Source organism: Mustelus asterias, chromosome 7, assembly GCF_964213995.1.
Source record: "Mustelus asterias chromosome 7, sMusAst1.hap1.1, whole genome shotgun sequence".
NCBI lineage: Eukaryota > Metazoa > Chordata > Chondrichthyes > Carcharhiniformes > Triakidae > Mustelus > Mustelus asterias.
The window spans coordinates 88,015,847-88,036,740 of NC_135807.1; the positions used below are offsets into that span (position 1 = coordinate 88,015,847).

Here is a 20,894-nt window from a genome sequence, read left to right on the forward strand (position 1 = left end):
GTGAGACTTCTTATGTGCTTACCCTAGTCCAACGCCGGCATCTCCACATCATAAATGGATTTATCTAGGTTACCATTAGGGAGCCATATAAATCATAGAATCCCTACAGTGCAGAAGGAGACCATTCAGCCCATTGAGCCTGCATTGACAACAATCCCGCCCAGGCCCTATCCCCGTAATCACCACATATTTACCCTGCTAATCCCTCATGACACTAAGGGTCGATTTAGCATGACCAATGCACCTATCCTGCACATCTTTGGAGTGTGGTAGGAAACCGGAGCACCCGAAGGAAACCCACGCAGACATGGAGAGAATGTGCCAAATCCATACACACAGTCACACAGGGCTGGAATTGAACCCGGGTCCCTGGCACTGTGAGGCAGCAGTGCTAACGACTGTGCCACCGTACCTCCCATAAGACATCATCTCAGACATCAGTATCATATCCGCAATCTTAAGTTTTGGTGCTGATTTTCTTATTCGGATTCTATGTGCCCCTGGCGTATAACTGAGGAAAAAGTAGTAAAACCCAGATTACCGATTCTGTTTCTATTCAATGCAGTATCAGGATGTCCTAGGCTTTCTGGGGGGTGCTGAGGGTTTGGGGCACCTGTTGTATTTGTAGACCAGATGGAGCCACTAAAATGAGGCAGGAGGAGATAGTCTTGGCTTCCATCTCATTTTCAGTAGAGCATACTCACTGAGTGCTTTAGCGGAGGAGAATCCAGAAAGAATCATAGAATCTTGCAGTGTAGAAGGAGGCCATTCGGCCCATCGAGTCTGCAATGAGCACAATCCCACCCAGGCCCTATCTTCATAACCCCATGTAGTTATCCGAGCTAGTCCCCCTGATGCTAAGGGACAATTTAGCGTGGCCAATCCACCTAAACCGCACATCTTTGGATATCCAGATGTTGCTGTGGCTTTCCTCAAACCGTATAGTTGTTCTGAGGGTCCTGAGGTGGACAGTAGAATAAAAGATATATCAATCATTTTATTTTAGAAGTCCTTCCACTAACATACAAGCATGGAACAGGAGTAGGCCATTCAGCCCCTCGAGCCTGATCCGCCATTTAATAAGATCCTGGCTGATTTGATTATAACCACAAATCTGCATCCTGTCTACCCCCTATAACGTATTAATGAAGGCCCTGCCTTCTCAACCTTGCCCCTCGCCTGAGATACGGTGATCCCTGGGTTAAATTGCCACCAGTCAGCTTTCCCCCTCAAAGGGGAGAGCAGCCTATGGTCATCCGGGACTATGGCGACATTACCTTTTATAACCTACCACCCCCTTGCTTCGCAATAATGTACCCACCTCTGCCTTAAAAATATTCAAAGACTCTGCTTCCACCATCTTTTGAGGAAGAAAGTTCCAAAGACCCACGACCCTCTGAGTGAAATCTACCTCATCTCCGTTTCAAATGGGCGACCTCTTATTTTTAAACCGTGACCCCTAGTTCTAGATTCTCCCACAAGAGGAAACATCCTCTTCACATCCACCCTGTCAAGACCTCTCAGGTTCTTATATGCTTCACAAGCCTTCCCCAAATTCAAACCTTAATTGGGACCTTCTGGCTGCTGATTTTCTTTTGCCTCTGATATGTCCTGATCACTGATGCTTCATCCACAGCTCAATTATAATTAAGCATCATCTCAATGGTTATGAATTTATAAAGGCAGATTTAAAAGTCTAAGCTGGACCCTTTAGTGATATTGTAAGTAAACAGTAGACATTTTGGTCGGAGAATAGTGGGTTGTGTAAGGAAAATATAATCAAAATACAAGTAAAATGCAAATTGATTTAGACTGTGGTCTTTGAACAATAAAATGAAATTCAGTTTTATTCATAAACATGACCCAATTTACATAAATTTCAATGAAAATACAATTTTAAAAAAATTCATCCCTGTTTAACTATGTTTTAATGGGGTGTAGGTAAGGGAAAAGTAGCAGCTGTCATAGACATTCTCACCTCACTCTTTGGAATGGCTCTCTCTGTATTGGTTCTCATCTGCACCAGCTCTCACCTGTGGCTCCAAGAGGGAGGCAGTGGCACAGTGGAATTATAGAATCATAGAAACCCTACAGTACAGAAAGAGGCCATTCGGCCCATCGAGTCTGCACCGACCACAATCCCACCCAGGCCCTACCCCCATATCCCTACATATTTTACTCACTAATCCCTCTAACCTACGCATCTCAGGACACTAAGGGGCAAATTTAGCATGGCCATAGAAACCCTACAGGGCAGAAAGAGGCCATTCGGCCCATCGAGTCTGCACCGACCACAATCCCACCCAGGCCCTACCCCCACATATTTACCCGCTAATCCCTCTAACCTACACATCTCAGGATTCTAAGGGGCAATTTTTAACCTGGCCAATCAACCTAACCCGCACATCTTTGGACTGTGGGAGGAAACCGGAGCACCCCCACGCAGACATGAGGAGAATGTGCAAACTCCACACAGACAGTGATCCGAGCCGGGAATCGAACCTGGGACCCTGGAGCTGTGAAGCAGCAGTGCTAACCACTGCGCTACCATGCCGCCCAATCAACCTAACCCGCACGTCTTTGGACTTTATCACTAGACTAGCACTCCAGAGACCCAAGGTAATGATCTGGGGATCCGGGTTTGAATCCCACCATGGCAGATGGTGAAGTTTGAATTCAATAAAAATCTGGAATTAAAAATCTACCAATGACCATGAAACCATTGTCAATTGTGGTAAAAGCACATCTGGTTCACTAATGTCCTTTAGGGAAGGAAATCTGCTGTCCTTACCTGGTCTGGCCTGCATGTGATTCCAGATCTATAGCAATGGTTGACTCTCAAATGCCCTCTGAAAAGGGGGTAATTAGGGATGGACAATGAATGCTGGCCCAGCTGGCATTGCCCACTTCCCATAAAAATAAATAAATAAAAATCACTTTTGGAATTGGTGAATTTTTCTGAAGGGCAGGCCAAACCAGATGAAAGTAGGCGTGGAGGTCTTCTACCCTCAGTAACTTAAAGATTTGTCTACCATGGCATGCGAAGACTTATTCCAGCAGATTGGACAAATGAGACCAATCTAAGGTATAAAATATAATATAGCATAATATAATATAAAAGCAAAATACTGCAGATTGTGGAAATATGAAATGATAACAGAATTTTTAAAAATTAATTCGTGGAACATTAGCATTGCTGGCTGGCCAGCATTTATTGCCCATTCTTAGTTGCCCTTGAGAAGGTGACGGTGAGCTGCCTTCTTGAAATGCTGCAATCCACATGCTGTGGGTTGATCCACAATGCTGTTAGGGAATTCCAGGATTAGTGAGGAAATACTCAGCAGACCAGGCAGCATCTGTGAAGAGAAATGGATGCGATTTTCCCGGCCCGCTGAGCTGCTCGAGTAGTGCAGCGGGCCAGGAAACATCAGCAGGGGGCATGTAGCAGGATGCCGGTCATAGAATCATAGAACCCTACAATGCAGAAGGAGGCCATTTGGCCCATCGAGTCTGCACCGACCACAATCCCACCCAAGCCCTATTCCTGTAACTCCACATATTTATCCTGCTAATCCCCCTGACACGAAGGAACAATTTAATATGGCCAATCAACCTAACCTGCACATCTTTGGAGTGTGGGAGGAAATCGGAACACCCAGAGGAAAACCACGCAGACACGGGAAGAATGTACAGACTCCGCACAGACAGTGACCCAAGGCCGGAATTGAACCCGGGTCCCTGGCGCTGTGGGGCAGCGGTGTTAACCAGTGTGCCACCGTCGCGACTAATTTCCGGAGAGAGGCTGATTACAATATGGAAATCGTCATTTCCATATCATTAGCGAGCCTGGGACGGTATCGTCCGGGCTCAATAATGTTTCCCATCCCGTCGGGGAGGTTCCCACCAGTGGGGATCACATATGGTCCCCAGCAGCAGGGACCAGGGATCAGAGGGGAAGGGAGTCATGGAGGCCAGCGATCAGGTGGCTGGTGATGGGGAAGCCAATGCACATGCGCTGATCTCCCCACTGACAGGTCGGTGCACATGCAGTGGCCTGCTCAGCCACTGATGCTGGCCTCTCGGGCGAGCTCAGTCTACGCCCCCCCCCCCCCCCACTGGCGTAAATGGTGTTATGGACTCTGTGATGCACAGAGTTCCAGAAATTCAGTCCACTCAGCTTGCCCAAACAATGGACGGGGAAACTCCCATATTCTCGTCCTTTGAGCAATTAATTTTTTTGGGGAGAATCCGCCCCCAATATTTCAGGTTGATGACCCTTCATCAGAATTGAGGAAAGATAGAAATATAATCAGCTTTGAGCATGTGACTGGCAGGCTAGCAGCTGTCCAAAGGCAAAGTGTAGGAATTTAAAAAGCAGAAAAAACAAACCAGCAAAACAAAAGCAATGAATCAAAATGGAGGCAGGGGTTATGATCTGAAATTGTTGAATCAGTGTTGATTCCAAAAGGTTGCAGCATGCCAAGTCGAATGATAAAGTGCCGCTCCTCACGCTTGCATTGACCTTTATTGGAACATTTTAGCAATTCAAGGACAGATGTGTCAGTCAGGGAGCAAGGTGGAGAATTGAAATGACAAGTGAGAGGAAGATCGGGGCCACGCTTACAGACTGAATGGAGGAGTTTCACAAAGCGGTCATCCAATCTGTGTTTGGTCTCCCACAGCGTAGAGGAGATCACACTGTAAGCAGTGAATACAGTTTGCCAAATTGAAAGAAGCAGAAGTACATTGCTTTCTCAATTGGAATGAATATTTGGGGCCTTTGATGATAAGTAGGGAACAGATAAAAGACAGGTGTTGGGCAGCATGGTGGCACAGTAGTTAGCACTGCTGCCTCACAGCGCCAGGGACCCGGGTTCAATTCCTGGTTTGGGTCACTGTCTGTGCTCCCCATGTCTGCAGGTTTTCCTGTGGGGGCTCTGGTTTCCTCCCACAGTTCGAAAGACGTGCTGGTTAGGTCAAAGAGTCATAGAGCCATAGAGGTTTACAGCATGGAAACAGGCCCTTCGGCCCAAATTGTCCATGCCGCCCTTTTTTTTAAACCTGGAATTGCCCGCATTTGGCCCATATCCCTCTATATCCATCTTTCCCATGTAACTGTCTAAATGCTTTTTAAAAGACAAAATTGTACCCGCCTCTACTACTACCTCTGGCAGCTTATTCCAGACACTCACCACTCTCTGTGTGAAAATATTGCCCCTCTGGACACTTCTGTATCCCTCCCCTCTCACCTTAAACCTATGCCCTCTAGTTTTAGACTCCCCTACCTTTGGGAAAGGATTTTGACTATCTAGCTGATCTGTGCCCATCATTATTTTATAGACCTCTATAAGATCACCTCTCAGCCTTCTATGCTCCAGAGAAAAAAGTCCCAGTCTATCCAGCCTCTCCTTATAACTCAAACCATCAAGTCCCGGTAGCATCCTAGTAAATCTTTTCTGCATTCTTTCTCGTTTAATAATATCCTTTCTATAATAGGGTGACCAGAACTGTACACAGTATTCCAAGTGTGGTCTTACCAATGTTTTGTACAACTTCAACAAGACGTCCCAACTCCTGTATTCAATGTTTTGACTAATGAAACCAAGCATGCTGAATGCCTTCTTCACCACTCTGTCCACCTGTGACTCCACTTTCAAGGAGCCATGAACATGTCCCCTAGATCTCTTTGTTCTATAACTCTCTCCAATGCTCTACCATTGAATGAGTAAGTTCTGCCCTCGTTCAATCTACCAAAATGCATCACTTCGCATTTATCTAAATTAAACTCCATCTGACATTCATCAGCCCACTGGCCGAATTGATCAAGATCCCGTTGCAATCCGAGATAACTTTCTTCAATGTCCACTGTGCCATTAATCTTGGTGTCATCTGCAAACTTGCTAACCATGCCTCCCACATTCTCATCCAAATCATTAATATAAATGACAAATAACAGTGGACCCAGCACTGATCCCTGAGGCACACCGCTGGTCACAGGCCTCCAATTTGAAAAACAACCCTCTACAACCATCCTCTGTCTCAAACCAATTTTGTATCCATTTGGCTATCTCACCCTGGATCCTGAGAGATTTAACTTTATGCAACAACCTATCATGCGGTACCTTGTCAAAGGCCTTGCTAAAGTCCATGTAGACAACATCAACTGCACTGCCCCCATCTACCTTCTTGGTTACCCCATCAAAAATCTCAATCAAATTTGTGAGACATGATTTTCCACTCACAAAGCCATGCTGACTGTCCCTAATCAGTCCTTGCATCTCTAAATGCCTGTAGATCCTGTCTCTCAAAATACCTTCCAACAACTTACCCACCACAGATGTGAGGCTCACCAGCCTGTAGTTCCCAGCCTTTTCCCCGCAGCCCCTTTTAAACAAAGGCACAACATTTGCCACCCTCCAATCTTCAGGTACCTCACCTGTGACTACCGATGATTCAAGTATCTCTGCCAGGGGACCTGCAATTTCCTCCCTAGCCTCCCATAATGTCCTGGGATACACTTCACTAGGTCCTGGGGATTTATCTACCTTGATGCCCTTTAAGACTTCCAGCACCTCCTTCTTTGTAATATGTATTCCTCAAGACACCACGATTTATTTTCCCAAGTTCCCTAACATCCATGCTTTTCTTAACAGTAAATACTGATGAGAAATATTAATTTAGGATCTCACCCATCTCTTGTGAATCCGCATATAGATGACCTTGTTGATCCTTAAGAGGCCCTATTCTCTCCCTTGTTACTCTTTTGCATTTATATATTTGCAGAAGCTCTTTGGATTCTCCTTTGCCTGATCTGCCAAAATAATCCCATGTCCCCTTTTTGCCCTCCTGATTTATCTCTTAACTCTACTCCTACACCATTGCATTAGCCATGCTAAATTCTCCCTCAGTGTACCCGAACAAATGCCGGAGTTATTGGGCAGTGGGTTGCTGTCCAGCAAATGTGACTGATGTCACCACAACTATAACAACAACTTATATTCGTACAGCACCTTCCATGTGATAAGTTATCCAAAGACACATCAGAGGCACATTACAAGACGCAATATACCACTGAGCCACATTGGGCACTAAAAACACAGACAAAAAGGTAAGTCTTAAGAAGCATCTTAAAGGAGGAAAGTGAAATAAAAAATCAAAGATGTTTAGGAAGGGAATTACTGAGTTTAGGCCCAGAGGCAGGTGAAGGCATGGCCATTAATGTTGAGTGATTCAAATGAATAAAAAATAAAGAATAAATGAATTTTTTAAAAATCAGGGATGTTTAAGAGACCAGAAATGGATTAGCAGAGACATTGTTGCAGAAAAGTATTCCGGACTCAAAACTTTAATTCTGTTTCTCTCCCCACAGATGTTTCCAGGTGTGCTGAGTTTATCCAGCATTATTTTATTTTCAGATTTCCAGTATCCACAGAATTTTGCTTTGTCAGGCTCGTGAGGATTACAGAAATGGGGAGGGGGGAGGCCAAGAAGGGATCTGGAAATAAGGATGGGAATTTTGAAATGGCGGTGTTGATTAGCTGGCAGGCAACAGAGATCAGAGAGCATAAGGAAGATCCTGAAAAAATTACAAGATGAGGAAAGTAGAAGAATGAACGCTTTGGGCCCCATTTTGCCATTTTCATTCTAAGTGCCGAATCTGGGCGCAGTACAGATCCAACTTAGAAATCCGCTTTCAGGCGCCCCCATACGCTCTCAGCCATCTCCAGTCCCATTTGCGCTGTGGGCGGGGCTTAGCACGGCCGAAACGATCGGAGCTCTGAACTGTGCATGCGCAGTTAGAAAAAAATTGGAAAAAGCGCACCCGTGTCGGATCGCTCCCGGGCTGCAGAAAGCAGAGAAAGTGGCCCGGGAGTGACAAGCGGGAGCGAGGGTGTATCTCGGGGTGGGGGGGGGGCACAGATGGATCCCTGGTGGGGGGGGCAGATGGATCTCTGGTGGGGGTGTGGGGGGTGCAGGGGGGTCCACTGCCACTCTGCGGGCGATTGGTGGGGGGCAGGGGGCAGGGGTGGCGATCGGTCTAGGTAGCGGGGGGTGGTGGATAAAGGGGACAGTGATGTGTGTGTGTGTCCCCTGTTCACCCCCCCACTACCCAGACCGATTGCCACCCCTGCCCCCCTCCCCCCCACCGATCACCCGCAGTGTGGCAGCGCACCCCCCTGCCCCCCCACCAGAGATCTATCTGCCCCCCCACCAGAGATGCATCTGCCCCCCCTCCCTGAGTTACATCTTACCCGCCTCCCTCCTCCCCCCCCGCCCAAGACAACGATCTGGCCTCACTCCCTCCCCCACTCCCCTCCAAGACAAGGTTCTGGCCTCACTCCGCCCCCCCCCACCCCACCCCCACCACCCCAAGACAACGATCCGGCCTCAGTCTCTCCACCCCCCCCAAGACAACAATCTGGCCTCATTCCCTGCCCTTCCACAGAGAATGGTCTGGCCTCACTCCCCCCCCTCCCGTAGAACGATCTGGCTCAGTCCCCCCACACCCACCCCCCCAGTCGACAATCTGGCCTCACTCTCCCCCCCCCCCAGATGACGATCTGGCCTCACTTCGCCCCCCCCCCGACAACGAACTTGCCTCACTCCCCCCCCCCCAGAGAATGGTCTGGCCTCACTCCCCCTCCCGACGAACATCTGACCCGCCTCCTCCCCCCCCGCACCAGACAACGATCGCCACCCCCCCGCCAGAGATACATTTGACCCGCCTCCTCCTACCCCCCCCAACCAGACAATGATCTGACCTCACTGCCCCCCTCCCCCCTCCAACCAGAGAATGATCTGACCCGCCTCCCTCCTCCCCCCCCACCACTGATCTGAGTCAGAGAGCCGTTGGAAGCTCTGAATGCGCTCTTCAGAGGCTGGAGCACCCGATTCAGACTTTTATTTAGTGGGTCCCTAAAAGCGCGGTTCCGGATCGGCAAACACGGTGGTAAAGGGGGAAATGCTGATCGAGTTGGGCAGCAAGTTCATTAATTCAATTTAAATGCATGCAGATGCATTTAAATTGTCGTTGCACCTGATTTGGGCGCGGAACGGATCCCCGCTATTCGCGGGTCTCGGTAAAGTGATGATCTGCGCGGACGCGGGCGCAGATCACGATAAAGGCCTCACACCCGACTTTACCGCGATTTCGCGCCCAAAAACGAACGCAAATTGTTGGTAGAATCAGGCCCTTTGTCTGCCTCATCCCCAGCCACTATAAAAAGTGTCTTGGACTGTGTCAGCAGGATCTCCAGCAGTAGGTTACACAGCTCTTTCATTTAGCTCCCTCACCGATCAAAACATTCAAAGATGCTGCTGTTTTTTAAGATCTAGGAACAATCAAAGTCATCGCTATGCTCTTCTGTAAAGCCACTGACAACTAGGTGTCCTCCACCTGCCATGATGCCTCCACTCTGAGAATCCAAAAGTGCATTACGTACATCCATGTCTTCTTCCATGTAAACCTGGAGCAGTGGTGTCCCACAAGGATGATGGAATCTTGTTGAGGTGTTGGAGATCTTGTCTGTCAGCTGGAGAGCCAGCGGGATATTAACACTGCCTCTTTTCTGATGGGTGGCAAACAAGCCAATCAGGCAGTGGTGAGGCCAGCAATATGCTTTCCCCTGGAATCAAGACCCTAGTGATGGAAGTCTCACCGATTGAGAGCAGCTGGCTGATAAGTGGCTGGCAGTGCGTATGCTCGGTAGCACCGCTGAGGAGGCTGTAGCTGCTGCTGGAAGGACAGGTACCAGAGTCCCAGGGTTGCAGATTGACCCAGATCACAGGTAAGTAATGTAGGCAGGGTAGGAAGGAATGGCTTGCAGGATGGAGGTGACGGGGAAAGGGGTGTGGGTAGGGAGTGGGTAGGGAGCAAGAATAAAGGATTCTCGATGTTCAGTTCCTCGATCAGGCACTGAGTTCCTGTTGTAAAAACCCATTTGGTTCACTAAATGTCCTTCAGGGAAGGAAATCTGCCATCCTTACCTGGTCTGACTGACATGTGACTCCAGATTCACCGCAATGTGGTTTACTCTCAGATGCCCTCTGAAATGGAGGGCAGGTAGGGATGGGCGATAAATGGTGGCCCAACCAGTGATGGCCACATCCTGTAAATGAATTTTTAAAAAACCAGAGGTAGAAGAAAGTTGGTTGCAAGCTAAGATCACACCATGCTTCAGGTACAAATATGTGTGACCAAAGCACAGCATTGGAGGAGTGTATGGGTTGGGGAATTTATTGTTGGCATAACAGTTATTGAAAAAGTTCCTTAATATCTAAGTACAGTGGAGTCGAATTTCAGGAGGATTTTTCTGATTGTAACTGTGGTAAAAAAAGATCCTGGAAAAACAGAGTAATGGCTGATGTCAGTAGGAAGGGCTACATAAATTCAACACCTCTATTTTGAAACATAAATCACAGTTGAACGAGTTTGTTTTTCCTTCACATAAGGATAAGTTTTCCTATAAATTTTACGTTACTGATACTGGGAATGTGCCTGAAAAAAATGGAAATATACATCTTGTCAAAGCGAAATCGATCATGAGTTAGATTTAGCAGCGCAATAGACTTGCTCTCTCTTCTATTGTTCTTGCTTTGACAGTTCCATAAAAATGACCCTCTCTATCCAGACTGTGTTAGTCCTGTTCACGAGCTTTCCCACAGAATGGAAATTGATTTTTCTTTGATGGATTTGCCACTCATATTGTAGCATTTTGGGTTTGCACTTTGGAGTGCCTTCATTTATTGTTTCCTTTTCCCTTTACAGTCCAACTGACACTACAGAGATTCACAGAAGGTCACTACATTCAGATGCAGGAATAAGGTGTCAGGAGGCATTAACATATCCTTACTGCTTTCTCAACAAAAACCATTCTAATTTATCAGCAACATCTTCCGCCACTTGACATGCAGTTCATCTGCCTGAATGCACTTCCTTAGGGCAGATGCATGAAGCATGCTGGAATGAGACACGGCAAATAAATGTATGTGTCATCTCAATGTGGTAACAAAGTACTCAAAAATACAAAAGATATATTAACGATAAAGATTCCATTGCTGGCAAAAAAATCCCTTATATTCAGGATGTCCAAAAGTTCCTTTAAGCATCATTCTGCTGCCTAATTCCTGTCTAAAAGTGATCTTATCTTAATGTAAACTGTAGATATCTGCCAGATCACATCGGGCTCATGCTCAATGCTATGGTTTTGTGGTTCTCACAGAAAAACAGTCAGAATTGTGATATGCAATCCCTGAATCAATGCAAATCGTGTAATCCTGTGGAATTGAAAGTGCCGTCATGACTGCAGTCCCCAAATCAGGAGTAAGAACATTCTTAAAATGGAATTTGACTTATTCAGTGACTGTAAATGATATGATTGAGGGTTCAAAGACAGGTTCCATTTGGATAGAGTTTAGAAGTCGAAGAGAAATTGTTTTGAACTGAGTTTACACAAGAAACCACGAAATAAATAAAACCTCATGAAACAAAAATTCAGCAAGAAATATCCATCCCTAGCTTGCCAGATAAGTTAAGGATAGCATTTGATTAAGAGAAGAGGTTTAAAACATTGCAAAGAATAGTAGTAAGCCTGAGAATGAGGTATGTTTTAAGAATCAGCAAAAGGTGACCAAGGAAGTTGGTTTAAAGGGAGAAAGTGGAATATAAGAATAAACTAGCCATGGATATAAAAATAGACCGCAAGAACTTTTACAAGTATTAAAAAGGAGGAGAGTAACTAAAGTAAACATGGGTCCTGCAGAGGCAGGAGAAGTTTCCTCATGAATCAGCTGCGGATCTTGGTGGCATCTCACAAATGGTTGAACGGCATTGCATTGTAGGCCACTGATACCCTATCTGTGAGAGCTAGACTGTACATTCATTTCATTACACCAGGTTAAAGTCCAACAGCTTTATTTGGGAGCTCAAGTTTTTGGAGTGTCACTCCTTCTCCACCTGAAGAAGGAGCGACACTCTGAAAGCTCGTGCTACCACATAAACCTGTTGGACTTTAACCTGGTGTTGTGAGACTTCTTACTGTACTTACCCCAGTCCAACACTGGCATCTCCACATCATGGCATTCATTTCATGATAGATGCAGCCTCGCAGGTGTAGAGCGGATTTTGCCGTCATCACTGACTTTCCAAAGGTGCTGAGAATTATCAGTTATATCCATGTGGCCATCAATGTCCCCACTGACTGGCCAGTCAAATTCATCTAAAGGAAGGACTTCTATTCCCTCAACATTCAGCTGCTGATGACCATTACTAGAGATTCCTGGATGTGTGCATACCGAATAGCTGCCATGACTTCTTCATCCCCCATCAGTCCAGGCTATTCCAGATCTCCACTCCATCTCCCAAACCCTGTGGATTGATTCTAGGGGACAAAAGAGATATGTTGAAGAGTTAACTACTTGGTCAACCATTGAGCTGACCATTGGGCTTCTGAAGATGTAGTTCTAATGCGTGAACTGGTCAGATGATGCAATACACTTCTGCAGAGATCTCACATTTTAATGGGTGTTCTGCTGCACTCTCCATAACATGGCCCGCCAGAGAAATGTGGACCTTGAAGAGAGTCCTGGATGGACAGAGCTCATTGAGGGAGAAGGATATGGTGGAGGAGATAAAGGGCTGCTGCGGAATGTCAGGGTGCCCTGGCAGCATAGGCAGCTGGACGGTGCAAGTGCAGGGCTCAAGGGTCTTACTAGGATACCACCAACTTTAGGATGCCCTCAATGCTAATGATCATTGGATCCAGGCTTGCTTGAACTGGAACTCTGACCCAGAATGAATGGCATGCCACTCTAAGGTGCACACACTAACACTTCCGTTGAAGATGCAGCTGAAACATATAATTGAAGGAGGCATATCTACCCAGAAGTTTCACCGTCAGTTTGAACGGACCCATGCTCACCTTCACCATTTCATATCTCTTTTCTTGTTCTTCCATTCATAAAAGGAGGCTCACACATCTGGCTTCATTGTCCATATTTACATAAAATAAAACAGTGCATGATTGTGGGTAGATGAACTCCCAGTTGTCCACTTGATACTGTGCCTGACATGCTGGCATCCATGTGAAGATACTGTGACATGATGCTCCTCCTGTGGTCTTGGAGGAGGTGGAGACAACCTACCCAACTGTCTCTGCCTGTGGCTGAGATGCACGGGGCTGTTGTCCTTATTGTGGAGTGTCTAAAGGGACAAACCCAAGGCTGCTGCACTTGCATCATTGCAGGGGCAGTCTCCACCATAGGGCCCTGCTGCATAGATGCTCCGTTTGTCAGAGGACCAAGAATGCTGATGATATTGATGATGACATCTCTGGAGAGGAGGTACCCGCACACTCCTTACTGACTGACTTAGCCCTTGAATGATGGTCTGGATGGTTGGGAGGGAGTAGCAGCTGGGGCACAACTGGAAGCCCCTCCAGCCTACCCTGCCCCATCAATGCCACTGATTGATCAAGGTTACACAGTATGGAATGCATTCTGTGTAACGTCAGTGAACAGTTCCTGCATAAGGCTCTCCAGAAGGTTGGCCACTCTCTCAGTGGAGGGACTTATGCACCCGGAGCCCTGAGCTATGGCAGAGCACATGAGCTGGATGGACTCCTCCTGTCTCAGTCCATGACCCCGTACTGCCTCAGAGAATTTGGATATTTGGAGGTGCATCAGTTGCTGTGGATCTGGGTAGATCCCTGTTACTCCTCAGGCCTTGCATCTGTACCCAGCTGAATAGAGCTATGCTTGTCCTCCACCATTCAAAGGGCACTGCCAACAGCTGCCTCTGCCTCTGGCACTTCCTCCTGCACATTAATACCATGTTCACCATCCAGTACTACCTTATCTAACTATACGTGAAGAATCACTGTTACAGATAAGATTATTTGTACTTCTCAACAGACCGAAGGCTGATGTGTTTGAAAGGAAAAGTGTTTTAACCTCCTGAGTATTGTACCTCTCAAGAACAGACAACTGACAGGTATTCATTCTCATTAGGTTTAAAAACGGATAAAAATGTATGGCTCAACACCCGAAATGTATACACAACAGCACCCACTCACACCTGCACACATACACACACGCTCGAGAAAAGATCATTTAAAAAGAAGTAGCATGCATTTATGTCTTGAAAGTCTAAACATTTCCAATCACATATGCTTTTTTCGAAATGAAGGCTTGAAGTGTTAAAGGTCTGTGATTCTCTTTGTTTGTCTGCTGAAGAAACAGAGGCTGGACGTTTATGAAGATAGGTTCACAGTGGTTGGCCTCACTTTACGCCAATCAAGCTGCAGCCAAATCCCTGCAGTGAAATCCTGGGCTGGATTTTTCCGACCGTTCATGCCAGCGGGATTTTCCCATCCTGCTGTAGTGAACGGAGATTTAGCTTGCTGCCTAATTCTCCGACTTCACTGCAGCGGGAGCGTGGCATGAACGGGCGGTAAAATGGCGCCCCTGGTTTGGTGACTAAAGTGGGCAGGTAAATGCCAGTCCACATTCTCTGCTTCCTGATGGATATTAAGCAGGGTCCTATTGCTCTGCTGGTCTGGAACTCTTTTTCCTCCTTTCTGCCTGCTGCTCCAAAACTGGATCTTAGTAAATATCTTTTATCAGAAACTTGTTTTTTTTTCACTTGACCTTCGTAACTGTTTTTAATTTTCCTTACGAATGGTCTCTGACACTTTGGTTTTGTCAAAATAATTAAAGAAAAACACTGTGGTGAACCATAGATGGTTATCACTATGGGTACTTGTACATATGTTACTGTTGTCACTGTTGGGGTTAGGGTTGGGGTGTTCCACCTGTTGGTATTGTGCTGTGGTACACTCCAGTTGGCTCCGCCTACCTGTAGGAGTATAAAGGTCACTGCACTGCCTGGTGACCCTTTAGTCTGGGATTGTATTGTTATATAGTATGCTCCATTCTTGTTACTAATAAAAGCCTTTATTTCCCGGGTACGATCTAGCCTCCCGAGTGATTTAATCGTGCATCAAACACCAAATTATGTCAGGGAATATTGAAGCTTAAGTAAGACCTGTGATTTTTTTCAAGTGGACTCATGAGCCAAATGTGGCTGAGGATGGGAAGTTGGTCACTAGCTGAATTGCTGGTGGATGATACTCTGAGGGATAATGGAACTCCACATTGTTTCCAGGCAAAGGTACTTTTAAAGTAGACAGAAACTAATTGCCATATCTGATGGAGACAATAGGAGATAATGGGAGATGAGCATCAGCTCATCAAGAAATACCCTGTGATTAATGTCCAGATGGATTTGTGGATTTTGCTTTTCAGGAATATACATCAACTGGGCTAAAAGCTAACTGCAAAACTGTCCCAGGTGTGTGTGTGTGTGTGTGTGTGAACCAATGCTGGAGTGCCAGAAGATGTGTGACACCAAAGAAGAAGCCAGTAGCAACAGGACACCTGCAAAAGCTTTTTGCAGGTATATCTCCATCTCTCTCTTTGATTGTTGAAGTAAGTGAAATCAACAAAGTTCACAGCTGAAACAGAAATAGTGAAACATTCTCCACCAAACCATAAGAAGAATAAAAAGGCAAGGCTAAAAGAAAATTATTGCTGATGCTGAAATCTGAAAAACAAGAACACAAGAATTAGAAGCAAGAATAGGCCACTAGGCCCTTCACGCCTGCCTCACCATTTAATATGAACATGGCTGATCTTTGCTGGCCTCAGCTCCTTTCTATGCCATTTCCTCATAGCCCTCTATTCTTTGATCTATCAAACATTTATCCACATCCAAATGATCCAGCCTCCACTACCCTTTGGGGCAGAGAATTTCAGAGATTCACCACCCTCTGCGAGAAGTAATTTCTACACACCTCAGTTTTAAATGATCAGCCTTTAGCTTGCAGTTATGTCTCCTTGTTCAACTCTCCCATCAGTGAAAACATCTCACCACCTACCCTGTCAAGCCCTATCAGGATCTTATATGTTTGACTATGGTCACCCTTAACTCTTCCAAACTCCAAGACAATTTAGTCTCTCTTGCTAGGACAACACGCTCATCCCAGGAATTAGCCTGATGAATCTCCTTTGGACTGTATTACTATGACTATATCCTCTTTAAGGTATTACTATATCCTCTTTAAGGAGACTTAGGTTAATTGGCCTATTGTTTCCTGCTTTCTGTCTATCTCCTTTCTTGAACAGATGTGTTACATTGGTGGTTTTCAAATCCGCTGGGATCTTTCCAGAGTCCAGGGAATTTTGGAAGATTATAACCAATGCATTCAGTATCTCTGCAGCCTCTTCTTTTAAGCCCCTAGAATGCAGGCCATCAAGTTCAGGACTTGTCAGCTTTAAGTTCCATTGGTTTTGCCATTACTTTTCCTCTGGGGATAGTGATTGTTATTATTTCTCCCTCCCTTTTCTATGCTGCTTGGAATGCTTTTTGTGTCTTCATTGTGAGATGGATACAAAATATTTGTTCAAAGCCTCTGCCATTTCCTAATTTCCCAGTATAAATTCCCTAAAGTAAAATTTATTTATTCGTCACAAGTAGGCTTACATTAACACTGCAATGAAGTTACTGTGAAAATCCCCCAGTCGCCACACTCCGGCACCTGTTTGGGTACACTGAGGGAGAACTTAGCATGGCCAATGCACCTAACCAGCACACCTTTCAGACTGTGGGAGGAAACTGGAGCTCTTGGAGGAAACCTATACAGGCATGAAAAGAACGTGCAGATTCCACACAGTGACCAAAACTGGGAAGCAAACCCAGGTCCCTGGCTCTGTGAGGCAGCAGTGTTAACTACTGTGCCACCGTGCTGTCCACGCCTTAGAGTCTCAGCCTCTGAGGGACCAATGTCAATTTAGCTACTCTTTTGCTTTTTGTATACTTGGAGAAGTTATTACTGTCTATTTTTTATATTTCTTGCTTGTTTTCTCTCATGGTCCAAATTTCTCCCTATTTATAATTATTTTGTCATCCTTTGCTGGTTTCTAACCTTTCCCAATCTTCTGACCTATAATTAATCTTCACAACATTGTGTGCCATTTCTTTCAATTTGGTCCACCCTTAACTTACTTCGTTAAGCCATGGATGGTGCATTTTTTTGGCAGTGTCTCATTATGACAAGTAGCTTAATGAAACTTTGGTTTCAGTTGTATATAAAAATAATGGAATACAGAACATCAATTTTCCAATCAACCTATATTGAAAATAGTCTCAGCAACAGATGGGCAGAACAAAAAAGCTTGACATTTCTTTAATCATATTTACATTGAAATCTTACAGATATTTATGCCACTTCCTACATTGATCCACAGATGGGAATTTATGTACAAGTTTCTTGTGCATCTCATTTGACTATGCCGGTTTTAAAAAACCTGGTTCGGTGGATTGGCCATGCTAAATTACCCCTTAGTGTCCAAAGATGTGCAAACTAAGTGGATTAGCCATGGTAAAATGTACAGGGTTACAGGATAGGGCAGAGGGGAGGGCCTGGGTGGGATGCTCTTGTGGAGAGTTAGACTCGATGGGCCAAATGACCTCCTTCTGCAGTGCAGGGATTCTATGGAATATAACACGTAAAAATGCAGCGTGATCAATATGGGACCAAGGACGTAAGAGCAGATTATAAAGTGCCAAACATACACCATTTCTTTTGAATGAATTTGGAAATTGGAGGCATATGTCAAACTGCCTCTGTCTCTTTGTTTTAGAAAACTTCTCCATTCAGACCTTCACTGATTTCCAATGTCTTAAAAGTATCTCTATTTAGACAGAGTCCACAATGCTGATAAATGGTAACATCAAGGAGATGGTATCTTCTTTGCATTCATTGATACAGCAAGTGGCAACTGCCATTGGGCATGCAGTAGATCTTCAGGTCCAGGCAGACATGGACCACTCCGCATAGAACCATAGGATCCCTGCAGTGCAGAGGGAGGTCTTTCGACCCATCAGCCGGAATTCTACTGCCCCGCCGACCATGGGAATTGGAGTGGGCAAGGGGCAGACAATGGGAAGGTCCATTGACCTCGGATGGGATTTTCCGGCCTTGGGTCGAGCGAGGCATAAAATCCCACGCACCGTGTTTGCACTTACTCTCCGAAAGAGCATCCCATCCAGGCCCACTTCCCCGGACCTATCCCCATAGCCCCCGCACATTTACCACGGCTAATCCACCTAATCTACAAATCTTTGCTCACCGCATGGCCAAGTTAAGAGTCCAAACTAAAATGTAGAAGGTCAAGAGTTATTGGAAGGAATTTGCCCAAAATAAGGCAGAGTGTCAGGTTCAGACTGAAAACCGTTGTGTGTCTCTCCAGATGCACAGTCATGTTTTCACTCCAGGTTTTTTGTCACTCAGTGCACAGAAAATCTGGGCATGTGGTTTGCACTGTTATTCTTGGGATTGGGAATGTTTTACCTGCACATCTTTGGATTGTGGGAGGAAACCAGAGCACTCGGAAGAAACCCAGGCAGACACAGGGAGAACGTGTAAACTCCATACAGTCACCCAAAGCCAGAGTTGAACCCGAGTCCCTGGCGCTATGAGGCAGCAGTGCTAACCACTGTGCCAACATGCCATCCGTGCACGCCAGACTGCACCAAACACAGATTGGAGGATGCCTTGAATTACACTTTGTTGACTAATGCAATGGCTCAGTTTTTCCAGAAATTGGTGGCTGCCATTGCACCAACTGTCCAATCCATGCCTCGGGTCGTCGGAGTAGGGGTAAGTGGAAGGGTTGTGATTTCATTCCCAGTCCGATGCTCCCGACTCTGAAGGCAACAGCACTGCCCAGGGTTCCAACCTTGACCCTTAGATCACTGAGCTCCTGGAACATGGAAAGCAAGACCAGCTTGAGCAGATCCCAATTCAGAGACACATCCAGCAGCAGCTCCATGCCAGGATTTTCTATTCCCCTTGGACAGGACTCCAGTGTTACACAAGAGATGCATTGAACCATGTCAAAGGTTGTACAAATGAACAAAAATACCGTGTGCAATACCATGGGTCAGTGTCGGGGAGAATCATCAGGTGGATTTTCCTCCATTGGGATGCCACATTGAAGAAATGCTCTATTTTCCCAGAAGTTCCTGGGTGTCTTCTAAATATCCTGTTGAATTTCCAGGCATATCTGGAAACCTCCCAGATATGGCTTAAATGGTGTCAGATTAGATGGATGCACAGATAAATCCCAACTATTAGTAATATCATTTCTGAAAACAACTAGAATGAAAAGTTGATGAACCTTCCCTCTCAACTTAGCATGCTTACTGCTCATTTTTTGAATTCTTGATTATTAATTTCATGCTAACACAGTCCAATGTAAAAGATTCAAAATGACATAACAGATTGCTGTTCGAAAAGCTCTGTTTTAATCATTTAAACTATTTCCCATGAAGGAAAATCAGGTTGAACTTGTGTCCTTGCAATTCTCAGTGTCCCGACTGAATTATTAACCATCTGAGCAAATCATCAGAGCCGGTCTGTTGACTGCATTGGGCTTCCACAAGTGAAGGCATGTTTGCTGTCAGAAATATTCAAATACTCCTTTTGTGCAAATACATCCAAAAATTAAATAGCAGAGTTTGAGCAGCAAAATGAAAAACAGGTTTAGATATTGATCAATGTCTGATCCTATCTTTTTTACATTAACCTGGGTCCTAATGATTTTATTTTAAGTCTAATTTAAAATGAGACACTCACAATGAATTTGATATTTACCTTGTCAGATCTGTAGCGGGCAGCACAGGACTGCAAAAGCTTTGTGTCGCCTTAATGATGCAGCAGTGCACTCTAGTGTTTCTCTCTCGACATACAAATCTAATATCACCGTATGTGGCAGTTCTGTACAAAACTGGAAGTTTTATCATTAAATAGCCCAAAACCCTGAGTAATTTTGATTTGATTTTAAAGGTCTTTATATTTGTTCTCAGCCTTAGTTGGTCAGCTGTAATGTGTTCTATTGAATTGACTGGAAAATGCTAATGAACAACAGAAAGGTGTACATCTGCAATGCAGGAAGGGAAAGGGACAAAAAAAATTCAAAATCTGAAGAAGGGAGATCTACACTTGCAACAGGTGACATGGTGGCACAATGGTTAGCACTGCTACCTCACAGCGCCAGGGGCGCAGGTTCAATTCCAGCCTCAGGTCACTATCTGTGTGGAGTTTGCATGTTCTCCATGTCAGTGTGGGTTTTCTCTGGGTGCTCCGGTTTTCTCCCACAATCCAAAGATGAGTGGGTAAGGTTGGCCATGGTAAATTGTCCCTTAGTGTCAGGGTGACTAGCAGGATAAATATGTGGCGTTATGGGGATAGGGCCTGGGTGGGATTGTTATCGGTGCAGGTGCGATGGGCTGAATTTGCCTACTTCTGCACTGTAGGGATTCTATGATTTAATTTGCAGAAGGATTGTTTGGCAGCCATTGACATTTATCTCATCAATAAAAGGTTGTAATGACAAGGGGTAGAATTTTACAGTGCCCTGTGAATGGACTGGTAGATGGGAGAGTTGTAAAATAGAGGGCCATGGTGGTGGCATCTGGCCTGTTAGCGGGGTGTGGACATTTTCAAAAATAACTGTCTTGAACAGTCCAACCTTCTTAACACCATAAATAACCTCCGCCACCATTAGTCTGTCTGGTATCTTTACAGCAAATGACACCTCTTATATATCATCCTAATTACTTGTATAATTTTGCATTGTAATCTGCAAAATCTTGATCAGGATTGAAACCACTGAACATAGACTGTGGTCAGTCAAATATTTCACACAATATAAAAAAAGCTGTTTTGAGATTAAACAAATATGATTTTTGATGAAACAATGATGAATATTAAGCATATGGCTTGACATACTTTGAAAATGGCCTTGCAAAATTCCATTAACTAACATAAATT

The 20,894-nt window shown here is 45.2% G+C and overlaps 1 long non-coding RNA gene across 1 annotated transcript; it reads right to left on the reverse strand.

Moving 5' to 3' along the window:
- Positions 1 to 3,178: 3,178 nt before the first annotated feature.
- LOC144496133 (uncharacterized) lies at positions 3,179 to 14,255 on the reverse strand. The gene is made up of 3 exons (XR_013498375.1): positions 14,164 to 14,255; positions 12,048 to 12,380; positions 3,179 to 3,356 (listed from the first exon to the last, which is right to left on the reverse strand). It is a non-coding gene; the product is annotated as an uncharacterized LOC144496133 (long non-coding RNA).
- Between the last annotated feature and the right edge of the window lie 6,639 nt (positions 14,256 to 20,894).